Below are 25,640 nucleotides of genomic sequence, written 5' to 3' on the forward strand. Positions count from 1 at the left end.
AGAAATCAAATGGAACCCTAACTCTGTACCGAAAAGAAACGGACAGAAATACTATATTACAGAGGGACAGCTTTCACCCAGAGCCATTAAAAAGATGACTTCAAAGAAGCCATTTTTGCAGGCTGCGCCGTTTATGCCACTCCACAGAGGACTATCTAGAAAAAGCAGTGGATATGCGCAATAGGTTTCTAATAAGAGGCTACCATACAAAATGCGTGGATGAAGCTCTTAATATGGCACTTGGGAAAACACGAGATGAAGTGATACAAAAAATACCCACTAGAGCTAAAGAATACTCAGTAATGTTCAACAACTTATATATTTTGAACTCGAGCAAAGTGGGAGGGAGATCCTGTCAAGAATCACTGGTGTGTTTATCATCTGATGCAGCTTTGCCAGCTGAATTTAAGAACCCAACATTTACAGTATATAGGAGAGGTCGCAATTTACGAGTCGTTGGCCCAAGCTAACCGCCAGCCACAAAAGAAAATGAGCCAGGCTCTTTTACGCCCTCTTCCGAACGGTAGCTATAAATGCAGAGGCACAGTGCAACAATATGAAGTGTGAATATTTCTGCCGCCCACATACAGGAAAACGGTTCCAAATAAATGACAGTATTACGTGCTCCTCCAACCATGTTATCTACATGATTAAATGTTCACGTGGGCCGTGTTATAAAGGAAAAACGTCTCGTTCTCTCAAACAGAGAATTAGTGAACATAAAAGTTAAATTAGGAGAAATGACAGGGATTGTCATGTCGCAGTACATTTTAATGACCTAAAACATGGCATTTCTACCTTTAGATTTTGTGGCATAGAGAAAGTTAAGATATCAGACAGGGGAGGTGATATAAATAGTACACTGAGCAAAAGAGATTATTTTGGGATTTTCACCCTCCAGGCATTATTCCCAAAAGGTCTTAATGATGATGCCCATGCATGTAATGTTCTATATGTGAACATGAACTAATGTCTTGTCATTAATCATTTCAGCCTACTCTATACCAAATTATTTGATAGGGTGATGTCCTCAATGTGGTTTTACAAACGTGTTTGATACGTTTTATGTACACACTTTATTAGAATATTTATGAAATGCACATTGTTATATTTGGTAACACATGTTTATTTTTCCTTGATGTGGGTGGAGCAATGTCTACATAAGGGTGCAAATTAAAAATACTCACAAAAGCTCTGACAAATCGGCCTTGAGGCCGATACATAAAGCTTAATAAAGAACAGGGATACAAGGCACCTGCAACAAAGTAAGTTCAGATGTGCAAGTGCAGTTTGAATTATGTTGCAAATACAGTGATTTAACTGCAAATACAGTGATTTTAGAAAGTATTCAGACCCCTTGACTTTTTCCACATTTCGTTATGTTACAGCCTTATTCTAACATTGATTAAATAGTATTTTTTCATCAATCTACACACACTACCACATAATGACAAAGCAAAACCATTTTTTAAAAAACATTTTTGCAAATTACATAAGTATTCAGACCCTTTACTCAGTACTTTGTTGAAGTATCTTTGGCAGCGATTTCAGCCTTGAGTCTTCTTGGGTATGACGCTACAAGCTTGGCACACCTGTATTTGGGGAGTTTCTCCCATTCTTCTCTGCAGATCCTCTCAAGCTCTGTCAGGTTGGATGGGGAGTGTCGCTGCACAGTAATGACCCCAAGCATACAGCCAACATATGATTTAAATATACACTGTACCTTGAATGAAGTGCTGGAGGTTGTTGTTTGTAATTGTGAATAAATATACAGAATATATGAGAGCATTTTCAAATACAGACCTGCAATGCAAGTTTCCACCACTGCTTTTGGAATGTGTGCAATATTCGGAAAGCATTGGGAAAGTATTCAGACCCCTTGACTTTTTCCACATTTTGTTACATTACAGCCTTATTCTACAATTGATTAAATACATTTCTTAATCAATCTACACACAATATCCCATAATGACTAAGTGAAAACAGGTTTTTAGAATTGTTATAGCAAATTTTTCTAAATAAAAAAACAGAAGTACCTTATCTACATAAGTATGCAGAACATTTGCTATGAGACTCAACATTGAGTTCAGGTGCATCCCGTTTCCATTGATCATCCTTGAGATGTTTCTACAACTTGGAGTCCACCTGTGGTAAATTCAATTGATTGGACATGATTTGGAAAGGCACACACCTGTCTATATATTGTCCCAGAGTTGACAGTGCATGTCAGAGCAACAACCAAGCCACGTGTTATTTTTTACATTGGTACCCCAGGTAATCTTAGGTTTTATTACAAACAGTCGGGAGGAACTACTGAATATAAGAGCAACGTCAACTCACCATCATTACGACCAGGAATATGACTTTCCCGAAGCGGATCCTGTGTTTTGCCTTCCACCCAGGACAYTGGATCTGATCCCAGCCGGCGAACCWAAACAACGTRGCCGTAAAAGGGGCAAYCGAAGCGGTCTTCTGGTCAGYCTCCGGAGARGGGCACATCGCGCACCACTCCCTAGCATACTACTCGCCAATGTCCAGTCTCTTGACAATAAGGTTGATGAAATCCGAGCAAGGGTTGCCTTCCAGAGAGACATCAGAGACTGTAACGTTCTTTGCTTCACGGAAACATGGCTCATTTGAGAGACGCTATCGGAGTCGGTGCAGCCAGCTGGTTTATTCACGCATCGCGCCGACAGAAACAAGCATCTTTCTGGTAAGAAGAGGGGCGGGGGAGGTATGCCTTATGATTAACGAGACGTGGTGTGATCATAACAACATACAGGAACTCAAGTCCTTCTGCTCACCTGATTTAGAATTCACAATCAAATGTCGACCGCATTATCTACCAAGGGAATTCTCTTCGATTATAATCACAGCCGTATATATTCCCCCCAAGCAGACACATCAATGGCCCTGAACAAACTTTATTTGACTCTATGTAAACTGGAAACCACATATCCTGAGGCTGTATTCATTGTAGCTGGGGATTTTAACAAGGCTAATCTAAAAACAAAACTCCCTAAATTCTATCAGCATATCGATTGCGCAACCAGGGCTGGTAAAACCCTGGATCATTGTTATTCTAACATCTGCGACGCATATAAGGCCCTCCCCCGCCCTCCTTTCGGAAAAGCTGACCACGACTCCACTTTGTTGCTTCCAGCCTACAGACAGAAACTAAAACAAGAAGCTCCCGCGCTCAGGTCTGTTCAACGCTGGTCCGACCAATCTGATTCCACACTTCAAGACTGCTTCAATCACGTGGATTGGGATATGTTTCGCATTGCGTCCAACAACAACATTGACGAATACGCTGATTCGTTGAGCAAGTTCATTAGAAAGTGCATCGGCGATGTCGTACCCACAACACTATTAAAACATTCCCAAACCAGAAACCGTGGATTGATGGCAGCATTCGAGCGAAACTGAAAGTGCGAACCACTGCTTTTAACCAGGGCAAGGTGACCGGAAACATGACCGAGTACAAACAGTGTAGCTATTCCCTCCGCAAGGCAATCAAACAAGCTAAGCGTCAGTATAGAGACAAAGTAGAGTTGCAATTCAACGGCTCAGACACAATAGGTATGTGGCAGTCAATCACGGATTACAAAAGAAAACCAGCCCCGTCACGGACCAGGATGTCCTGCTCCCAGACAGACTAAACAACTTCTTTGCTTGCTTTGAGGACAATACAGTGCACTGACACGGCTCGCTACCAAAACCTGTGGACTCTCCATCACTGCAGGAGTAAAACATGAGTAGAACATTTAAACGTGTTAACCCTCGCAAGGCTGCAGGCCCAGACGGCCTCCCCAGCCGCGTCCTCAGAGCATGCGCAGACAGCTGGCTGGTGTGTTTATGGGCATATTCAATTCAATCTTATCCCAGTCTGCTGTTCCCACATGCTTCAAGAGGGCCACCATTGTTCCTGTTCCCAAGACTACACCCGTAACACTCACTTCCGTCATCATTAAGTGCTTTGAGAGACTAGTCAAGGATCATATCACCTCCACCCTACTTGACAGCTAGACCACTCCAATTTGCTTACCGCCCCAATAGGTCACAGACGACGCAATCGCAACCACACTGCACACTGCCCTAACCCATCTGGACAAGAGGAATACCTATGTGAGAATGTTGTTTCATCGACTACAGCTCAGCATTTAACACCATAGTACCCCCAAACTCGTCATCAAGCTCGAGACCCTGGTCTCGACCCGCCCTGTGCAACTGGGTACTGGACTTCCTGACGGGCCGCCCCCAGGTGGTGAGGGTAGGAACAATCTTCCACCCGCTGATCCTCAACACTGGGGCCCACAAGGGGCGTTCTGAGCCCTCTCCTTACTCCCTGTTCACCCACGACTGCGTGGCCATGCACGCTCCAACTCAATCATCAAGTTTGCGGACGACACTACAGTGGTAGGCTTGATTACCACAACGACGAGACGGCCTACAGGGAGGAGGTGAGGGCCCTCGGAGTGTGGTGTCAGAGAAATAACCTCACACTGTCAACAAAAAAAGGAGATGATTGTGGACTTCAGGAAACAGCAGAGGGGCACCCCCCTATCCACATCGACAGGACAGTAGTGGAGAGGGTAGTAAGTTTTAAGTTCCTCGGCGTACACATCACGGACAAACTGAATTGGTCCACCCACACAGACAGCGTTGTGAAGAAGGCGCAGCAGCGCCTCTTCAACTCAGGAGGCTGAAGAAATTCAGCTTGTCACCAAAAGCACTCACAAACTTCTACCAATGCACAATCGAGAGCATCCTGTCGGGCTGTATCACCGCCTGGTACGGCAACTGCTCCGCCACAAACGAAGGCTCTCCAGAGGGTAGTGAGGTCTCGACAACGCATCACCGGGGCAAACTACCTGCCCTCCAGGACACCTACACCACCCGATGTCACAGGAAGGCCATAAAGATCATCAAGGACACAACACCCGAGCAACTGCCTGTTCACCCCGCTATCATCCAGAAGGCGAGGTCAGTACAGGGCATCAAAGCAGGGACCGAGAGACTGAAAAACAGCTTCTATCTCAAGTCCATCAGACTGTTAAACAGCCATCACTAACATCGAGTGGCTGCTGCCAACATACTGACTCAACTCCAGCTCACACAATCATGGAAATTGTTGGAAATTATTCAAAATTAAATATATCACTAGCCACTTTAAACAATGCCACTTAATATAATGTATATGTATATACTGTACACTTTAAACTATGCCACTTTATGTTTACATACCCTACATTACTCATCTCATATGTATATGTATATACTGTACTCTATATCATCTACTGCATCTTGCCATCTTTATGTAATACATGTATCACTAGCCACTTTAAACTATGCACTTTTATGTTTACATACCCTACATTACTCATCTCATATGTATATACTGTACTCGATACCATCTACTGCATCTTGCCTATGCCGTTCTGTACCATCACTCATTCATATATCTTTATGTACATATTCTTTATCCCTTTACACTTGTGTGTATAAGGTAGTAGTTGTGGAATTGTTAGGTTAGATTACTCGTTGGTTATTACTGCATTGTCGGAACTAGAAGCACAAGCATTTCGCTACACTCGCATTAACATCTGCTAACCATGTGTATGTACAAATACAATTTGATTTGATTTGATAATGGCAGAAATAATATAGCTTTACCCATAAGGATTTGAATGAGCTGTCATCCAGGCAGAATCTCAATTATATTTGATTTGTTTAAGGCCTTCCCACACTGTACGTTGGATTCAGTCTTTTACGGTTATTACATGTCAAACTCTGATATTTATCATTAAAATCTTTATATCAACCTGGCCAGATTGTACAATTTACTTGTTTTGTCGTCACATTCTGGAATTGTCTTGTGAGGCTACGTCAGCCGATGTAGGGTATGTCAACTGCAGCGGTGTATTTGGTCTGTGAATGTGCCAGCAGCGCAAGCCTTCCTCTATGCTTATGCGCGAGTAAAGAGAGTTTGAAAGAACTGAAAGTATGCATCTTCGAAATTGTTTTCACATGCTTTTAGTCATGTAGTGTACAAAGTTGTATGTGGACACCTGCTCATCGAAAATTATGGGCATTAATATGGAGTTTGACCCCCCCCCTTTGCTGCTATCACAGCCTTTACTCTTCTGGGAAGGCTTTCCACTTGATGTTGGAACATGGCTGAATGGAAGTCCCCTCAGCAACGAGCATTCGTGAGGTTGGGCGATTTAGACCTTGATCGCAGTCGGTGTTCCAATTCATCCCAAAGCTGTTAGATGGAATTGAGGTCAGGGCTCTGTGCAGGTTTGGTTAATACATGATTTCGTACGTGTTATTTCATAGTTTTGATGTCTTCACTATTATTATACAATGTAGAAAATAGTAAAAATAAAGCAAAACCTTGAATAAGTATGTGTGTCCAAACTTTTGACTGGTACTGTATGTTTGGTGCCATTCCATTCGCGCCCTTCCAGCATTATTTCAAGCCATCCTCCCCCCAGCAGCCTCCTCCAACTGATTATTTCTCACTATCTACTTGTGAGCTACTCATTGACAGCCTGCCAGCTACGGAACATGCAGTTTTCTGCTAAGGTGCATCCTTTGGTAGGCTGTAGTCTGCACTACAGCAAAGGGTAATCAGACCCGTGCTTATCATGGTTCTTAAAGACAAAGTGAAATGATTCAACTCATTTGCTCGTGGTGCATGCAGCTCAACTTACAACACCATTGGACCAACACCATCAAAATAGATGAACAATTTTCTTTTGCAGGTGCCTTTTCATTTTAAACCCCAGTGGTACAACTCGTGCATTCTGACTGCAAGGAACAATAACAGCAGCGCGCAGGAGCAAAGCAAAAGCATTCATCTTGAGGCGACGGGGGAGGGGGTGCAACACGCAATCTGTTAATTATTATATCATCTATAAAATGGACATATATATTTTAATACAGACTAGCTCAAAACATTACTAACCATTGAAAATGACAAATGACCCAACGGATCATGATCATTTTCTGGTAAATAGTGGGGGGTGCAAAAACATTCGTTTGCTCCCCTATTTTGAAAGGTGGGGGGGGGTGCAGCTGCTCCGTTTGCCTCATTGCTCAGGTGCCTATGGACTAAAGGACATGTGGTAAATACACCTGGACAGCAGCCAAAATTGAAACTACAGCGTACCATAAACATATGTTAGAACCCTTGTGCTATAAGAAGCTTTATGGTCTAACAGTCTACACATGGCTTCAATGGTGCACCTGGAAATACAGTTAGAATATATTATCCTTCCCTAGCATGAAAAGACAGTTATCATAATTAGGTGTGTATTAATTGGACATGAGATATTTGCATATCCCACTCTCCCTGAGATACCCTTGGAGAATGGGGTCACATTAAGGATCTGCCATTATCAACCGCAACCCTGGATCAATTAGGGTTAACAGCCTTGCTCAAGGGCACATTGACAGATTTTTCAGGGATTCCAAATAGCGACCTTTCGGTTACTGGCCCAACGCTCTAACCTCTAGGCTACCTGCCAACCTATAACCTAGGGCCGATCAAACACCCCATTGGGGCCCTAGCACTTCATCATACTCCACATACAGTGGGGAGAACAAGTATTTGATACACTGCCGATTTTGCAGGTTTTCCTACTTACAAAGCATGTAGAGGTCTGTCATTTTTATATCATAAGGTACACTTCACTGGGTGAGAGACGGAATCTACAAACAAAAACATCAGAAATCACATTGTATGATTTTTAAGTAATTAATTTGCATTTTATTGCATGACAAAGTTTATTTGATCACCTACCAACCAGTAAGAATTCCGGCTCTCACAGACCTGTTAGTTTTTCTTTAAGAAGCCCTCCTGTTCTCCACTCATTACCTGTATTAACTGCAACTGTTTGTACTCGTTACCTGTATAAAGACACCTGTCCACACACTCATCAAAGACTCCAACCTCTCCACAATGGCCAAGACCAGAGAGCTGTGTAAGGACATCAGGGATAAATTGTAGACCTGTACAAGGCTGGGATGGCTACAGGACAATAGCCAAGCAGCTTGGTGAGAAGCAACAACTGTTGGCCACAATTATTAGAAATGGAAGAAGTTCAAGATGACGGTCAATCACCCTCGGTCTGGGCTCCATGCAAGATCTCACCTCGGTGGGCCATCAATGATCATGAGGAATGTGAGGATCAGCCCAGAACTACACGCGCAGGACCTGGTCAATGACCTGAAGAGAGCTGGGACCACAGTCTCAAAGGAAAACCATTAGTAACACACTACGCCGTCATGGAATTAAAATCCTGCAGCGCACGCAAGGTCCCCCTGCTCAAGCCAGCGCATGTCCAAGGCCCGTCTGAAGTTTGCCAATACCATCTGGATGATCCAGAGGAGGAATGGGAGAAGGTCATGTGGTCTGATGAGACAAAAATAGAAGCTTTTTGCTCTAAACTCCACTCGCCGTGTTTGGAGGAATAGAAGGATGAGTACAACCCAAGAAACACCATCCCAACCGTGAAGCATGGAGGTGGAAACATCATTCTTTGGGGATGCTTTTCTGCAAAGGGGACAGGACGACTGCACCGTATTGAGGGGAGGATGGATGGGGCCATGTATCGCGAGATCTTGACCAACAACCTCCTTCCTCAGTAAGAGCATTGAAGATGGGTCGTGGCTGGTCTTCCAGCATGACAACGACCCGAAACACACAGCCAGGGCAACTAAGGAGTGGCTCCGTAAGAAGCATCTCAAGGTCCTGGAGTGGCCTAGCCAGTCTCCGACCTGAACCCAATAGAAAATCTTTGGAGGAGCCGAAAGTCCGTATTGCCCAGCGACACCCCGAAACCTGAAGGATCTGGAGAAGGTCTTGTATGGAGGAGTGGGCCAAAATCCCTGCTGCAGTGTGTGCAAACCTGGTCAAGAACTACAGGAAACGTATGATCTCTGTAATTGCAAACTAAGGTTTCTGTACCAAATATTCAGTTCTGCTTTTCTGATGTATCAAATACTTATGTCATGCAATAAAATGCAAATTAATTACTTAAAAATCATACAATGTGATTTTCTGGATTTTTGTTTTAGATTCCGTCTCTCACAGTTGAAGTGTACCTATGATAACAATTACAGACCTCTACATGCTTTGTAAGTAGGAAAACCTGCAAAATTGTCAGTGTATCAAATACTTGTTCTCCCCACTGTAGCTAAAACGACATTGAGAACGTTCCCTTCTGCACTCAACATGTCTGTGCCTATATTCATTACCACCAAACATCACTGTCTCTCCAGAATCCTTGTAGCACCTTTGAGTTATTACATAATCTACATAAGGCCACATTGTGTGTGTCTGGTAAATATGTTGTGGTTCCTGCACTTATGTTTTCCTCTATGGTCATGGGTCACAGACGGAGGATGTGCCAGAACAGTGTCGTAATAGACCATGTGGATGTTGTTGTGCTACTACTGTAATTGAATCCACATGGTAAAGTACCAATGAAATCCACCTGCCAGGAATCAGTACTGTATGTCTGTGTGAGGACCCACCAAATAGCCAAAGCTTTCTAGTCCAAACTGTAGTACTATTTATTTGTTTATTTAGTCAGTTACGAAAACAAATTCTTATTTTCAATGACGGCCTAGGAACTAGAGGTCGACCAGTTATGATTTTTCAACGCCGATACCGATACCGATTATTGGAGGACTAAAAAGAGCCGATACCGATTAATCGGKCGATTTCTTTCTTTCTTTATTTGTAATAATGACAATTAAAACAATACTGAATGAACACTTATTTTAACTTAATATAATACATCAATAATATAAATTTAGCCTCAAATAAATAATGAAACATGTTCAATTTGGTTTAAATAATGCAAAAACAAAGTGTTGGAGAAGAAAGTAAAAGTGCAATATGTGCCATGTAAAAAAGCTAACGTTTAAGTTCCTTGCTCAGAACATGAGAACATATGAAAGCTTGTGGTTCCTTTAAACATGAGTCTTCAATATTCCCAGGTAAAAAGTTTTAGGTTGTAGTTATTATAGGAATTATAGGACTATTTCTCTCTATACGATTTGTATTTCATATACCTTTGACTGTTGGATGTTCTTATAGGCACTTTAGTATTGCCAGTGTAACAGTATAGCTTCCGTCCCTCTCCTCGCTCGAACCAGGAACACATCGACAACAGCCAACCTCGAAGCAGCGTTACCCATGCAGAGCAAAGGGAACAACCACTCCAAGTCTCAGAGCAAGTGACGTTTGAAACGCTATTAGCGCGCACCCCGCTAATTAGCTAGCCATTTCACATCGGTTACACCAGCCTAATCTCGGGAGTTGATAGGCTTCAAGTCATAAACAACGCAATGCTTGAGAATTGCGAAGAGCAGCTGGCAAACGCAGGAAAGTGCTGTTTGAATGAATGCTTACGAGCCTGCTGCTGCCTACCATCGCTCAGTCAGACTGCTCTATCAAATATCAAATCATAGACTTAATTATAACATAATAACACACAGAAATACGAGCCTTTGGTCATTAATATGGTCGAATCCGGAAACTATAATTTCGAAAACAAAACGTTTATTCTTTCAGTGAAATATAGAACCGTTCCATATTTTATCAAACGGGTGGCATCCCTAAGTCTAAATATTGCTGTTACATTGCACAACCTTCAATGTTATGACATAATTATGTACAATTCTGGCAAATTAATTACGGCCTTTGTTAGGAATAAATGGACTTCACACAGTTCGCAATGAGCCAGGCGGCCCAAACTGCTGCATATACCCTGACTGCTTGCACGGAACGCAAGAGAAGTGACACAATTTCCCTAGTTATAAGAAAGGAATGTTAGCATGCAATATTAACTAAATATGCAGGTATAAAAATATATACTTGTGTATTGATTTTTAAGAAAGGCATTGATGTTTATGGTTAGGTACATTGGTCCAACGACAGTGCTTTTTTCGCAAATGCGCTTGTTAAATCATCACCCGTTTGTCGAAGTAGGCTGTGATTCGATGAGAAATTAACAGGCACCGCATCGATTATATGCAACGCAGGACACGCTAGATAAACTAGTAATATCATCAACCATGTGTAGTTAACTAGTTATTATGTTAAGATTGATTGTTTTTTATAAGATAAGTTTAATGCTTGCTAGCAACTTAGCTTGGCTTCTTGCTGCCCTCGCGTAACAGGTAGTCAGCCTGCCACGCAGGCTCCTTGTGGAGTGCAATGTAAGGCAGGTGGTTAGAGCGTTGGACTAGTAACCGGAAGGTTGCAAAAACAAATCCCCTAGCTGACAAGGTAAAGATTTGTCGTTCTGCCCCTGAAGGCAGTTAACCCACCGTTCCTAGGCCGTCATTGAAAATAAGAATGTATTCTTAACTGACTTGCCTAGTTAAATAAAGGTGTAAAAAAAATATTATAAAAAACGGCAAATCGGTGTCCAAAAATACCGATTACCGATTGTTATGAAAACTTGAAATCGGCCCTAATTAATCGGCCATTACGATTAATCGGTCGACCTCTACTAGAAACAGTGGGTTAACTGCCTTGTTCAGGGGTAGAACGACAGATTTTTACCTTGTCAGCTCAGGGATTCAATCTTGCAACCTTTCGGTTACTAGCCATACTATATGGCTATGATAATGACAAGTGTGACACAGTAAATCCACTGAGCTAAAGCTTTCAGGCAGTAACAAGGTAAGCTAACACGAGTCATCATGTTTCAGGCAAGGGTACACATCGCATGTGGTTCACCCAACCACCTCTGCTACACGGCAGTCACCTTTGACCTTCTCCATCGCTCCACAACGACCGCAGCAGCTAATACATTAACTGACCGAGTCCCGATAAAGGCACCAATATGACCGACTGAAATTGGTGACCAGCTGAATTTGAACGTTCAGTCGAATTAGCCTGCAGAGTTAAAGCCTAGACATTAGCTTGGGGAGTTTTCAGGTCTCAGGCAAGGTTAGTCATTACATGAGCGTGGTAGACCAAACACACTCTAAAAAATGCTGGGTTAAAAAACAACTACATTTGGTTTATTTGGTAACCCAGCGCTGTGTAAATTTTAGGCAGAACACAAGTTTGTATATTTTGACCCAGCCAGTTGGATTGTGTGAATAACCCAACATGTTGTGTGGTTGGGATTACCCAAACATGGGTATTTTTTACTCTCATGCTGGGTTAACCTAGCAGCTGTTTTTTTTTTAATGTAATCCTTACGTTTTTTTCAGGAGGCGTGGCTTGTAAGGGGCATGGCTTTCAGATAGATCTTTTTGGCCACCAGTGAGAGTAAATGTAATCCCTGTTCATCATGTTAAGTTTACATTCTGCATTTTTTTTATTACACATTCTTCTATAATATTAAGATTACCTAGTCAGTTGCACAGCTGAATGCATTCAACCAAAATGTGTCTTCAGCATTTAACCCAACCCCTCTGAATCAGATAGTTGTGCGGGCTGCCTTAATCAATGTAATCTGCGCCCGGGGAAAAGTTGTTGTTGGGGGTTAACTCCCTTGCTCAAGGGAAGAAGGGCAGATTTCAACCACCAAGCTACCTGCCACCCCCAAATACATATTTTAATAATGTACACCGCCTTATTGCCTAATATGATATACCAACTTATTGTATCCCAACAACGGGATTTACACAGGGTTTTAGGAAACTCATATACTTCTGTAATCATCATTGAAGGTACAAAAATGTAAATGAACAGGAATGACATTTAATCTCATGGGTGGCTAAAAATAACTACAGTATCTGAAAGCCACGCCCCACGGTCATATCTCAATAACCCAGCACCAATAACCCAGCATCAATAACCCAGCAGTTTCTAAAGAAAACAACACAACTAAGTGACCCAACGCCTGCAACTCAGCAGTTGAGTCAACCAAACAACCCAGCATTCTTTAGAGTGCAACTGGCCGTTCATTCCATACCCCCAATAAAGCCGTTAGTGCTTGCAATAGAGAATAGTGAACTTGTTGTTAACCTGTCAATGCTACACCTGACCTGATACTGACACCCCTAGAACAAACACACACGCACACACACACACAGATACACACAGACACAGAGGAGCAAAAGCATGTGTTATAAAAAGGTAAAAGTGTTTAAACATTAATAAAGATGGGTGGGGGCATCAAGATTGTACCGTCAACCAACGAGGATCGGCATTCAGAGAAGAAAAGGGGTGAACAGGAGGAGGGGAGGTGGGGGAAGTGAAAGCGCAAAGGAGCGAAGTAAGGCAGAGCTCATTCAGTGGGATTGTTGAGCACAGAGCTCCACGGATTACTGTGATAGAAATCTGTCTGTTTGGTTTCTGGTGCTGCTCGCGCTCATGCCCTGGACGCACTGAAGGCTTGCATTTCAGCAGTCGAACATCTCTGAAGCGGATGCACGAGACTCGGAGAAGGGAGAAGAAGAGAGACTGAAACTTATTTTCCAATAACTCTGAGATTGAATACAAAGGTGAGAGGCAATTATTATCATGTATGCACATTACAAGTATACAGGACATACGCTTTTGGCAAAAGAGGGCAGGATAATAAGAATAGAAATAAGAATAATTCTTGCAGTAGGGCCTAATACTACATGATAAATTATAATCATGATGATCAGCACACGGTAATTAATTATATAGGCTACCTAATTATTCTAATTCTAATTGTTATCATTATTACAATTATTGTCACTATCATCATTATTATTATCCATGCTTCTTTACACCAACTTAAAGTAAAGCCACAATGTGGTTAGCTATCAAAAGGTCAAAATGTTCATATACTGCAATTATAAGAGCGTGGTCAGGATCAAAGTGTTGGAGCTCGCACCTCCTGAAAACAATAGGCTGCGCTTCACATTACCGGCGTGGGCAAAACAGGTGCATGTGGACACCATTTTAGGCAGCACAACAATCTGCACCCCCTCTAGACTCCAAAAAACACTTCACAATTGCTACATTGTCTACATATTGTTTTATATCATCAATTATTGACCTGCAACTAGTAAAAGGAACAGTAGGGTAACAAAGCCACCCCCCCACCCGTAATTGTCACAAAAACCACATTATGTCACAAAACTAAATGTGAACACTTTCCCTACAGCCACTGATCTTGCACAACTAAAAATGTTATCTGTCTCAACATTTTTTAAGTCACTAACAAAACAATTCTAAGGAAAAAGTTATATGTATAATCTAATTAAATTAGATCTATAAATGTTTTATATATATATTCAGTATATACCATTAGCGGAGCCTAAAGATAAAGAACCCACTTGTTTAGCGATAAATATTGAATTACATTTTTAATAAAGCGGTACAATTTAAGGTGAGTGCAAGTCAACGGTACTTAAATTAGCATTGTCCAAATCATTACTCCGGAACTTGGGAAACACACCCCTTTTCCAAAAACAACATTAGAACAAAAACTTTAGCCACTTATTTCCCTTCATAGTTTGTTTGCCTATGCATGACCATCATCCACATACCACATTTTTACCAAACTTTGCTTGTGTCAGTAACTGGACATTGGTTTTAGGTGGAGCTGGTTACCCCAAGTTACCCTAAGGGTGAGATTCAAGGTGTACTTCTATCATAAAACACTTATCTAGTCTACTACTGAGGAGGCAATGTTTACAAACAGACAGTGTGTGGTAATTACGTACCGATATATCTTGCATCTGGGTTTCTAATACCGGATCTGGGTTTCTAATACCGTTAATATAATTTCTCTATCAAACGGCTCCGGGCCTGTGTGACAAAGCGCACATCTTTCGCGAGCTGCATCGTATCTGCTTTGCCGCAAGGCTTTCCCACACGCGTGACTCTATGTATCCTGCCAGGTCTTCTCAACTCAAGCCAGAGAGGACTACGATGAAGAGAGATCATTGTTGTTTTAGTGTTTTAGGTGTTAGCTCTTCTATCGTTCATTCAGTATCTTATCAATAGTTTACAACACAGCCATATCCGTTGCGTAAATCGTAAAAAGAAACGTGTTCGGTAACATATTTATCTTGTGGTGTCGTGTTATCAAAAGTGGTTTGTTGTGAGCGATGAAGCCATTTTTCTAGTCCCTGGTCTGTTGTTACTGTAGACAGGTGCATGCTCATCAAACCATCATTTGAGTTAAATGTTCACTGTTTTCACTATTGTCAACTTCCTATAGGAGAGTTTAAAATATTTGTTTTGGGGATATTCTCCTGATATGTAAATTCACGGTTTGTATTTAACTGATAGTCTACTTTCGATAAGGACCCTTATCAGTACTTACCATACTTAATCAAGCAAAAATATATATCAACTACACTACATGATCAAAAGTATATGGACACCTGCTCATCGAACATCTCATTCCAAAATCATGAGCATTAATATGGAGTTGGTTCCCCCTTTGCTGCTATAACAGCCTCCACTCTTCTGGGAAGGCTTTCCACTTGATGTTGGAACATTGCTGAGGGGACTTGCTCCCATTTAGCCACAAGAGCATTAGTGAGGTCGGGCACTGATGTTGGGCGATTAGGACTGGCTCACGGTCGCCTTCCAATTCAGACCAAAGGTGTTTGATGGGGATGAGGTCAGGGCTCTGTGCAGGCCAGTCAAGTTCTTCCACACCGATCTCCACAAACCATTTCTGTATGGATCTTGCTTTGGGCATAGGGGCAGTCTCATGCTGAAACAGGAAAGGGTCTTTCCCAAACTTTTGCCACAAAGTTGGAAGCACAGAATCGTCTAGAATGTCATTGTATAATGTAGCTTTCCACCACTCCAGCCGATGCTTGGCATTGCGCACAGTGATCTTAGGCTTGTGTGCAGCCTTTTGTGCAAGTTGCCAAATGTATACATTTTGTGAAGTTGGAAGTGGTATATATTCACCACCCCTTCCTTGAACCAATTACTTCACACCCCATACCCCCCTACCCCCACTTCCCATCGATTACGGACGCACGCACATACACACACACAATATCGTCACCATGGAAACATACTCTCTTGGCACTTGATTGCATTCACATTATTTTCACAGCCTGTCATTTGAACAAAACCAGAGGACATGTTTCCAGATGTAACGTCAATCGCTGCTTGATTGGTGGTGGTGATCGTCAAAACCGGCAGAGGGGGAGTGTCTGTCAGGACTACAGGGGCTTTGATAAGAAGACTATTCATGAATATTTCATCCTCCAGTGGGAGTCAGTCTGTAAGGACTGTGGGTGGCTGGAGATGTATGTGATAAATGCCCTCAGGCCAGGATCTGGTGAAATGTGGCCTTGTGTAATTGGAAGGAGAATATGGAGTGGTAAAGTGGAAAGTGTCCATGCAACTAATATGTTCTGTCCTGAGCCCGGAGGCTGCTCTCCTATACTACAGCACTCGCTGGCTGCTGTCTTACATGAATGYATACACAGCAGACATTCGGGGAGAGCTTAATGTACTGTATGCTCAAGTGCACAATGTGCCATTTCATGTGTGTATCTGGACAGGGATTGGTTTGTCAACAGCCATTTACAATAATCTACATGAATGTGTTTCTGTGAGAATGACTAAAGAAGAGACTCACATTATTTTCATAATGGGAAATAGATTTGATGGAATTCCAAATCCATGTCTTATATCCTTGTTGTTTAGTATTGTCTATATTGGTGACTCCAGTGCAGTAGAACAGCTTGACCAACATCGACCCCAAGCCAGGTTGCTACTGTCACGCACAGACACACATACACACACACACACACACTAGACACAAAGTTAAACCCTGGAGGGGTGCTGATCTACATATGGCTAAAGCCATATTTATCAGAATCTATTATCTGAAACATCTATGAAGACATGTTAGTTTAATTATGGTACATGTCACTCAAGGTACACGGTCTTTGTATATACCGTATGTGTGTGTACAGTATGTGTGTGTGTAGAGATGTGCTAACCAAGGCAGATTGTGAATATTGGCCGGACTAGGGAGTAGCTGCTCATAATAAACAAAACATACATTCTTATATGCTTTGTTTGCCCTAATTGATAGATACACTATATATACAAAAGTATGTAGACAGTTGCTGAGAGGTGTATAAAATCGAGCACACCGCCATTTAATCTCTATAGACAAACATTATCAGTGGAATGGCCTTACTGAAGAGCTCAGTGACTTTCAACGTGACACCGTCATAGGATGCCACCTTTCCAACAAGTTAGTTTGTCTGCCCTGCTAGAGCTGCCCCGGTCAATTGTAAGTGCCGCTATTGTGAAGTGGAAACGTGTAGAAGCAACAACGGATCAGCCGCAAAGTGGTAGGCCACACAAGTTTACTGAACAGGACCGCTGAGTGCTGAAGGATGTAGCACGTAAAAATCCTCTGTTCCAAACGGCTACTGGAAGCAACGTATGCACAAGAACTGTTCGCCAAGAGCTTCATGAAATGGGTTTCCATGGCCGAGCAGCCAGACACAAGGCTAAGATCACCATGCGCAATGCCAGGCGTCGGCTGGAGTGGTTTAAAGCTAGCCGACATTGGACTCCGGAGCAGTGGAACCGCGTTTTCTGGAGTGATGAATCACGCTTCACCATCTAGCAGTCCGACAGATGAATCTGGGTTTGGCGGATGCCAGGAGAACACTACTTGCCCCAATGCATAGTGCCAACTGTAAAGTTTAGTGGAGGAGGAATAATGGTCAGGGGCTGTTTTTCATGGTTAGGGATAGGCCCCTTTCGTTCCAGTGAAGGGAAATCTTAACGCTACAGCATACAATGGCATTCTAGACAATTATGTGCTTCCAACTGTGTGGCAAGAGTTTGGGGAAGGCCCTTCCTGTCTCAGCATGACAATGCCCCGTGCACAAAGTAAGGTCCATACAGAAATGGTTTGTCGAGATCTGTGACTGGCCTGCACAGAGCCCTGACCTCTTCCCGATCGAACACCTTTAGTATGAATTGGAACGCCGACTGTGAGCCAGGCCTAATCGCCCAACATCAGTCCCCAACCTCACTAATGCTCTTGTGGCTGAATGGAAGCAAGTCCCCTCAGCAATGTGCCAACATCTTGTGGAAAGCCTTCCCAGAAGAGTGGAGGATGTTATAGCAGCAAAGGGGGAACCAACTCCATATTAATGCCCATAATGAGATGTTCGACGAGCAGATGTCCACATACTTTTGGTCATGTAGTGCATCTAATGTACAGATGTAGAATCTTAATTTGAGCCAGTCTTCTACAACAGGAAATGTGAATTATTATATTAACATTTTTGTAAGGATTTATACATTTTTCATAAGGGAAAATCAAGTCTGACATTTCAAAGTGGAAATTAAAAACTTCTGAAGCTTTTTTAAACCTCAAATACACTAAAGGTGTAAATGTCCTGCATTGCAAGAAAGTTCTCATGCAACAGGGTGACTAAATGAGGATCCTACATCTGTGTAAAAAGAACATACATATCTAATATAGAAGGCACCCAATTACTATTTGCAAAGCTTTTCCACCCTAAATGAAAAAGTGTGTCTTCCCATGTGATGGTGTGGATGTAGGGGTGGAGGAATTCCACTGCAATATTACTGGCTGATAGACTGGGAAAGGGCCAGATGGTGGATTGGAGTTAACCAATAAACATGAAACAAGTCAAATAATTGAAACTGCCTTCACGCTGGTGCAGATGTTGTACTAGAAAGACGAGTAAACATTTACATCAATAATAGGTTATCCACATGGGGTAGACCACAAAGAGTATTTCATATATTATTATAACAGCCAGGCTTGATTGCATGGCAAAAATTACTCACATGTGTTTGTGTGTGCATGAATGCCTGTGCGGGCTTGAGAGTGAGAAATGTTCATTGTTCTGAAATATGATTTGTTCTGACACCTTGCTCTATATTGTCATCCAGATGCTTTACAGTGTAACACAATCCTCACTGGAGAATGGAGTTCAGCTAGAATGGAGGGAAGTGAAACACTTTTCATTTGAGAGAGAGAAAGAGAGTGAGAGAGAGGCCGGGAGAGAGGGAACAGAGAGTGATCTATCAGGTATTTTCTTTGGAGGAGAGAAATGGGTAGAGGGGTAATAGTAGTGATAATGGTGGTGGGTAGATAGACAGTGGGGCACTGTGTGCTGCTGAGAGGATGAGAGACTGAGCCTATGAGGGGGTCACAGGGCATTGCCAGCCTCCTGGACGTCAGGCATCTGTTACTTGTCACCAGGCAGCCAGGCTAGGGGTAGTCAACCTCTATCTGCTGCTTCTCTGAGACCCAGCCAGCACTGGAGGAGACTGCTACTGAGAAAGAGAGGGAGATGAGAGAGAGAGAGAGAGAGAGAAAAAGAGATAGAGGGTGTAGGGGGCAGGGAAGAATAAAAAAAAAAGAGACAGTTAAATATGCAGAATAGGGTCAGAGGAGCGAAGGACGGAAAGCGAAGATGAGAGTGTGCATGTATGTGTGTGTGTGTGTGTGTGTGTGTGTGTGTGGTGTTGTGTGTGTGTGTGTGTGTGGTGGTGTGTGTGTGTGTCGCGCGCGCGCGAGTGTGTGTGCATGCGTGTGTGTCTTTGTGTGGCTCCATTCATAGGTTTTCACTGTGGGCTCGCTGCCATTCTGTAGCATCTAGCATTTGAGTAATCCCCCTGGGAACATACAGAAGCTGCCAAAGTACCATCCAGATCCTTCTCAAGCTGTTCACCACCCTCTTCTCTCTGTCTCTCCCTCTACTATCCCCTGTCTAGCTCTCTGTTTCTTCCACCCCTCTCCCCTGTCTATCTTGCTGTCTCTTCCTCTACTATCCCCTGTCTAGCTCTCTGTTTCTTCCACCCCTCTCCCCTGTCTATCTTGCTATCTCTTCCTCTACTTTCCCCTGCCTATTTCTCTGTTTCTTCCAATCCTCTCCCCTGCAATACTCTCTGTCTCTCCCTTTTCTAGCCCCTGTCTATCGGTCTGTCTTTTCCGCTACTCTCACCTGTTTCTTATCTCCTGTCTTTTTGCTTCATCATCCCATCTATTTATGTCCCTCTCGCTCCCTCTCTTCTCATCTCCTTCCCTGTCTTTCTCACTCTTTCACCTGGTCCTTCAATTTCATCAATCCATTGCTTTTCCCCTTTTCTCTCTCCCTTTTACTCTCTCTTCCTTTTCCCCTCACTACCACTTTCCTTATCCTTATCTCTAGAACTCTATGCTACTACAGATATAGGATCTTAATTTGGACCACCCTGTTGCAAGATACATTTCCAATGCAGGAAATGTAAAACGTGTAGTGTATTTGAGATTTTAAAAGGCTTCTGAAGTTTGAAATTTCAGACTTGATTTTCCCTTTACAAAAAATGTATCACCCCCTACACAAATGTACATTAATTATAATCCACATAATAATTCACATTTCCTGTTGCTGCAGGAATATTTTCCTTCAGAAGCAAACTGGCTCAAATTAAGATCCTATATCTGTATTCCTATCTGCTTCATATGACTCTCCCTTTTCTAAAGGATACTTCCTCTTTTCACCACTGTAGTCCTCCCTGTAACTCCAGTGTTTCAGTCGTCAGTGAGCTGAGAGAGAACGAGAGCCTATTCCCATGGGTTGGACAAACAAAAGCCTCCTTCCTTGCTCCCTTCCTTTCTGTTTGACTGCACCAGAACAGACACACGGGCATTCACCAGCCTGCCTACCCGCCTGCCTGCATGTCCATAAATCTCCGCGGGTCATAGCGAAAACATTTTTCTCTAATTTAGAATAACTTTTGGGTCCCTGCAGATAGTCTGTGTTGTGTAGTTAGTTGCAGTTGCAAGGGGAAATAATATAGTCCTGAGTGGGTTTTCATGGCTGTTTGCTGTTTGCTTTTCCGAGCCTTCTCTAGGCAGTTGGATGGTGCCTTGAATAATCACTTTCCTGAGGCTTGCTTTCAAGTGTTTGCTAGATTATCATAAACTGTTCTTCTAGGAAAGATGAATGGCATTACAGCTCACAACTCTAAATATATTCTGATAACGTGATCTATCGCATTAACAAGCTATTTGGGTTTTATCTTCCCTGGTTTGGTGCTCAGGAGAGGGTCGAAGTACACAGGTGGACAGCTGTCACATGTTGTATTTCCTTTATTTCGACAGAAATATACAGACGTTTTCCTTGGGTATGTACACCGAGTGTAGAAAACATTAAGGACACCTTCCTAATATTGAGTTGCACCCCCACCTTCCCGTCCTCAGAACAGCCTCAATTTGTCGAGGCATGGACTCCACAAGGTGTCGAAAGCATTCCACAGCGATGCTGACCCATGTTGACTCCAATGCTTACTACGGTTGTGTCAAGTTGGCTGGATGTCCTTTGGGTGGTGGACCATGATTGATACACACTGGAAACTGTTGAGTGTGAAAAACTCGGCAGCGTTGCAGACACAAACTGGATGCGTTTGAAACCTACTACCATACCCGTTCAAAGGCACGTATATATTTTGTCTTGCCCATTCACCCTCTGAATGGCACACTAACACAATCCATGCAATTGCATCAAGGCTTAAAAATCCTTCTTTAACCTGTCTCCTCCCCTTCATCTACACTGATTTAAGTGGATTTAACAAGTGGCATCAATAAGGGATCATAGCTTTCACCTGGATTCACCTGGTCAGTCTATGTCATGGAAAGAGCAGGTGTCCTTAATGTTTTATACACTCAGTGTATTTTACGGTAGTCTGCCTTAGCTGAGCATGATAGTAATGTTTAGTTAAATTGAAAGGCTGCCCAACATGCTTCCCTATTTACAGTTTGTAGGAGAGCTGATAACGGCCAACGCCAAACTAAGAGTTCAATGTCAGTCTATCATGTCCTGTAGAAAAACGGAGATAGATAGCTAAATGAATCTGTTTATGGAGATCCAACTAACTCTTTCGGATCAAACTGTACAAGATGGACAAAATTGATACATTTTCCTCACATAGATTGTTTGCGTCAGACCCAACTTTGTAGTGTACCTGTGTATTGGTCAATATTTCTGTATTAGTGGAATCTGACTGCACTCTAAATGGTTTCAAGATTTCAAGTGCGCTTCTTTTGAAAGGCATCCTGTCGTGTGACTTAGATAACCATCATCTCAAGGACGGAAGTCCAAGATTTGTGTTTGTATGGAGGGGTGGCGGGGGTGTGCTGGGGGCTAGTGCAGGCCAGGGAAGTGTTATGGTGGTCAGCATTCCCACCACTTTCTCATGCGCTCTCTCCAAACCCTAAACCACCCACAATCCCCTTGGCACCCGCTCCAGCGGAATTCAGGTCAGCGGGGGGGAGGGGTCACGAAAGGGCCCTCGGAGGGTTGATGAAGTGGTGGTGCTGGAAAAGGGGTAATGGAGGGGAGGGGCACACTTTTTATTCCCTCTCTTGGCACCAATGCCCATGCCACTGAGAACAATCCCCCATTGTGGGGCAACAAAAGAATAATCATAATTAAAGCACAATTAAGGAATCATTAAAACAAATGGAAGACCTCATCCAAACAATTGTCCCAATATGCACCACGTCAGACTCCGAGCAGCCATCAGATGTACACAGCATTGAGAGTGTACATTGTTTTTGGCACTCATTCTCTTTTACACATCAGCATACTCCTAAATATACACAGTCACACACTCACAAACCAAGCATGTCAGCATTTCTGTTGGTGAGTACCAGATGTTGTTGGGAATTACAGAAGATTGGTTGGAGTTTAATGTCATAAATCCAAAGCCAAGTATCTGTCTAAAAACGGATACTTTTCAACATTTACATGTTTGCATGAGGCCTCCTGGGGATGTTCAGTAGAGTGAGTGGATTTCATTGTAGACCATAGGAACCCAGTCCCACTTGGCCATCCTCTCTCCAGTGATACCACTCCACTCCTTCGCAGGGAACAATGGCAGTGTCTCCACAGCCACTTGGGAGCTGTAGAAAAATTATCTGCCAAACAATATCGCTGAGACTTCTCTCCACCACTGTGGTCCAAGTCGGTAYCAAACGGATAGTGAAAATGCACACCCTTCTCCTCCTCCATCAACCCCCCTCTCCATATCTCCCCTTATTTCTCTTCCTTTCCTCCCTTTTCTCTCCCCCCAAATCCTCAATTTAGAGCCTTAATGGGCCTGTGAGGCAGGTTTGTGTGCTGCCCAGGGGGATCGGTGGGCATTAATGTCCCTCTTGACTATGTAAATAGCCCGGGCTGTGGGAGTGCAGAGCTGAGCTGCCGCTGCTTAATCGCAGAGAGCTCCATCACTTTCAGACACTCCGGGAGCCAAAAGGGGGACATGCATGAGAACTTCAGCACCAAGGACAATGGCCTCACTCTGAAGAGTAACCTCAACGACCTGCACCCACTTCCCTCTCCTTCCGGAGGACCCCCCTTTCCCTCTTTTTACCCATACCCCTCTCCCCTCGCACCTCGCTCCCCAAACCCCTAATACTCCCCTATCATCCCTATCCCTCAGCCTTCCTCTCCTGCCCCTCCTCCCCTCCCCGCCCCCSATCCCTCAGCCTATCCCCAAGCCGAGCCGATGGAGCATACAGCCATGTTTTGTTTACCTCACCGCTTGTCCAGTGGAACACACAGCAGTCCCCTTCATCGCCTGTTTGTCAGCCCCCCTTTCAGAACTAAAAGAGGAGAGAGAATGAAAAAAAGAAGAAAAAATAAAAAAACAGAGGAAACAATTAAAAACCTCTTGTGAACCCTGCAATATAGCGGTTTCCCAGCCCTGGGGCCTGTGAACTAACTTGGAGGCCCATCTAAAGTGGCCCATTATTCCAGCAAGGGTGGCGTGTTCCAAGAGCGCCAGGCCTCAATGGCTGACCAACACAGATGGGGTTTTGTTCCTGGCTTCTTGGCTCACTACACCATGCGCTGGTTAATTAGGACCTGCATTCATTTATCTATCTATCCATCTATCTGTGTATCTCTCCATCTTTCCACCTTCAGTAGMCCTCGTTACTCCCTCTCTGTCCAAATCGTGCACATTTCACTTGTCATTATTAGATGGATTATTAGACACATTTGGAATTGACAAGTGTATCATTGTGTGCTGCTGTGAGCCCATAGTGTCTACTGTACATCAGAGAAGGGAGCGGCAATGGGAGCAGTTAAATGTGTTGTCTCCCTTCTCCCAACAACTGTTGAGTTGTGCGGGGCCCTCCAAGACAAGTATTAGCCTTCTGTGATGTATATTCTCCTTTGTTTATGTGTTCCACAGGAGGTGAGGACTGTTGGCTTATGCTGATACAACAGCAGTTAGTCCTTGATGAGAGAAATGCACAGTTTTCTACGGTATAGGCTATTGGCCTTCTTATGATAGTTGGATGGTTTGAGTGTAGATGGGGTGTGAATGGTTCTCTCATAATAGCCTATAATGTGCAGATGTAAAGGTTATCTTCCTGATCTGTCTGTTATAAGCTCTGAGAGTTGACATGGCAGCTGTAAAAATAGATGCTATCCATGTCATTTTATTGATTGATTGATTGACTGACTGATTTCTTACCAATCCTTTCAATAGCATGTATGGAGTGTAGTAGCAACCACCAGGCAACCACATACTTGACATGTCTCTCGCAGTTAAGGACCTTTCAAAACTTGTGTGGGTCTGCTGTAGCCTAGGTTTTGTGGCTTCTGTAATTAGTGGGAAGCAAATAATGTTGACGTCCGCCGATATTAATCTATTGTAATCATATCATATTTTGCACCAACACCCCTCCCTGGGCTTGGGCCTTTACTAATATATCTGTCTGTGTTAAAAACACCGAGCTAACACAGTGAGATAAGTGTAGTTGTGTCGAACGCACAAGCAGGCCCGTAATGATGGTGAATGAAGAGACAAGACCACCTTGTTGGCGGGAAATCACTAGGGTCTTTGTGATTCAGATGTCATAGATGTTATGTTAGAAATCAACTGCACACTGTTTTGGTGCAGAACAACTCAAACTTTCCATAGAAGGTTGCAGTCTTTAACTCACTGAGAGTCTGACAGTTGAGAGAACAGCGCAGGGAATCACACAAAAGGGGATTCTTAGGCCGGGGTATTTGGGGGAATTTTAGTTTTGTGGCTCAGACCTCGGCTCAAGGGTATAACACACCCTTAGAGGATTCCCTGGGCGTGCATTTGGGGATTATATGTGTGAGTATCAGACACTTGATGGGAGAAATACATGTAGGTAAATGTAAGTAATTATGATGGACTCCCACTGGTAGTAGGCTAGTTGACATAAATGAGACGGAAGAAGCTGTCCACCCCCAGTCCTCTCTCTCTCTCTCTCTCTCTCTCTCTCTCTCTCTCTCTCTCTCTCTCTGTCTTCTCTCTCTCTCTCTCCTCTCTCTCCTCGTCTCTCTCTCTCTCTCTCTCTCTTCTCCTCTTCTCTTCCGTTCTCCTCCCTTCCTTCTCTCTCTCTCTCTCTCTCTCGTCTCTCAGTCTTCTCCCTCTCTCTTCTCCTCTTCTCTCTCGTCTCTCCTCTCTCTTCTCTCCGTCTCTCTCTCTCTCTCTCTCTCTCTCATCTCTCCTCTCTCTCTCTCTTCTCTCTCTCTTCCTCTCTCTCTCTCTCTCTCTCTCTCTCGCTCTCTCTCGACTCTCTCTCTCTCTCTCCTCTCTCTCTCCTCTCCTGCTCTCTCTGCTCCAGCTCCTCTCTCTCTGCTCTCTACTCCTCTTCTCTCTCTCTTCTCTC

General features: G+C 43.3%; 1 protein-coding gene across 2 annotated transcripts in view; it reads left to right on the plus strand.

The window, feature by feature from the left end:
- The first annotated feature begins 13,237 nt into the window (after positions 1-13,237).
- LOC111952858 (excitatory amino acid transporter 2) overlaps positions 13,238-25,640 on the plus strand; it is a 59,219-nt gene continuing 46,816 nt past the window's right edge. For both annotated transcript variants that reach the window (XM_023971809.2, XM_023971810.2), the window contains exon 1: positions 13,238-13,485. The gene's annotated coding sequence lies outside the window, so the exon portion shown is untranslated. The remainder of the gene's footprint in view (positions 13,486-25,640) is intronic.

This window comes from Salvelinus sp. IW2-2015, linkage group LG26 (assembly GCF_002910315.2).
Source record: "Salvelinus sp. IW2-2015 linkage group LG26, ASM291031v2, whole genome shotgun sequence".
NCBI classification, from domain to species: Eukaryota; Metazoa; Chordata; class Actinopteri; order Salmoniformes; family Salmonidae; genus Salvelinus; species Salvelinus sp. IW2-2015.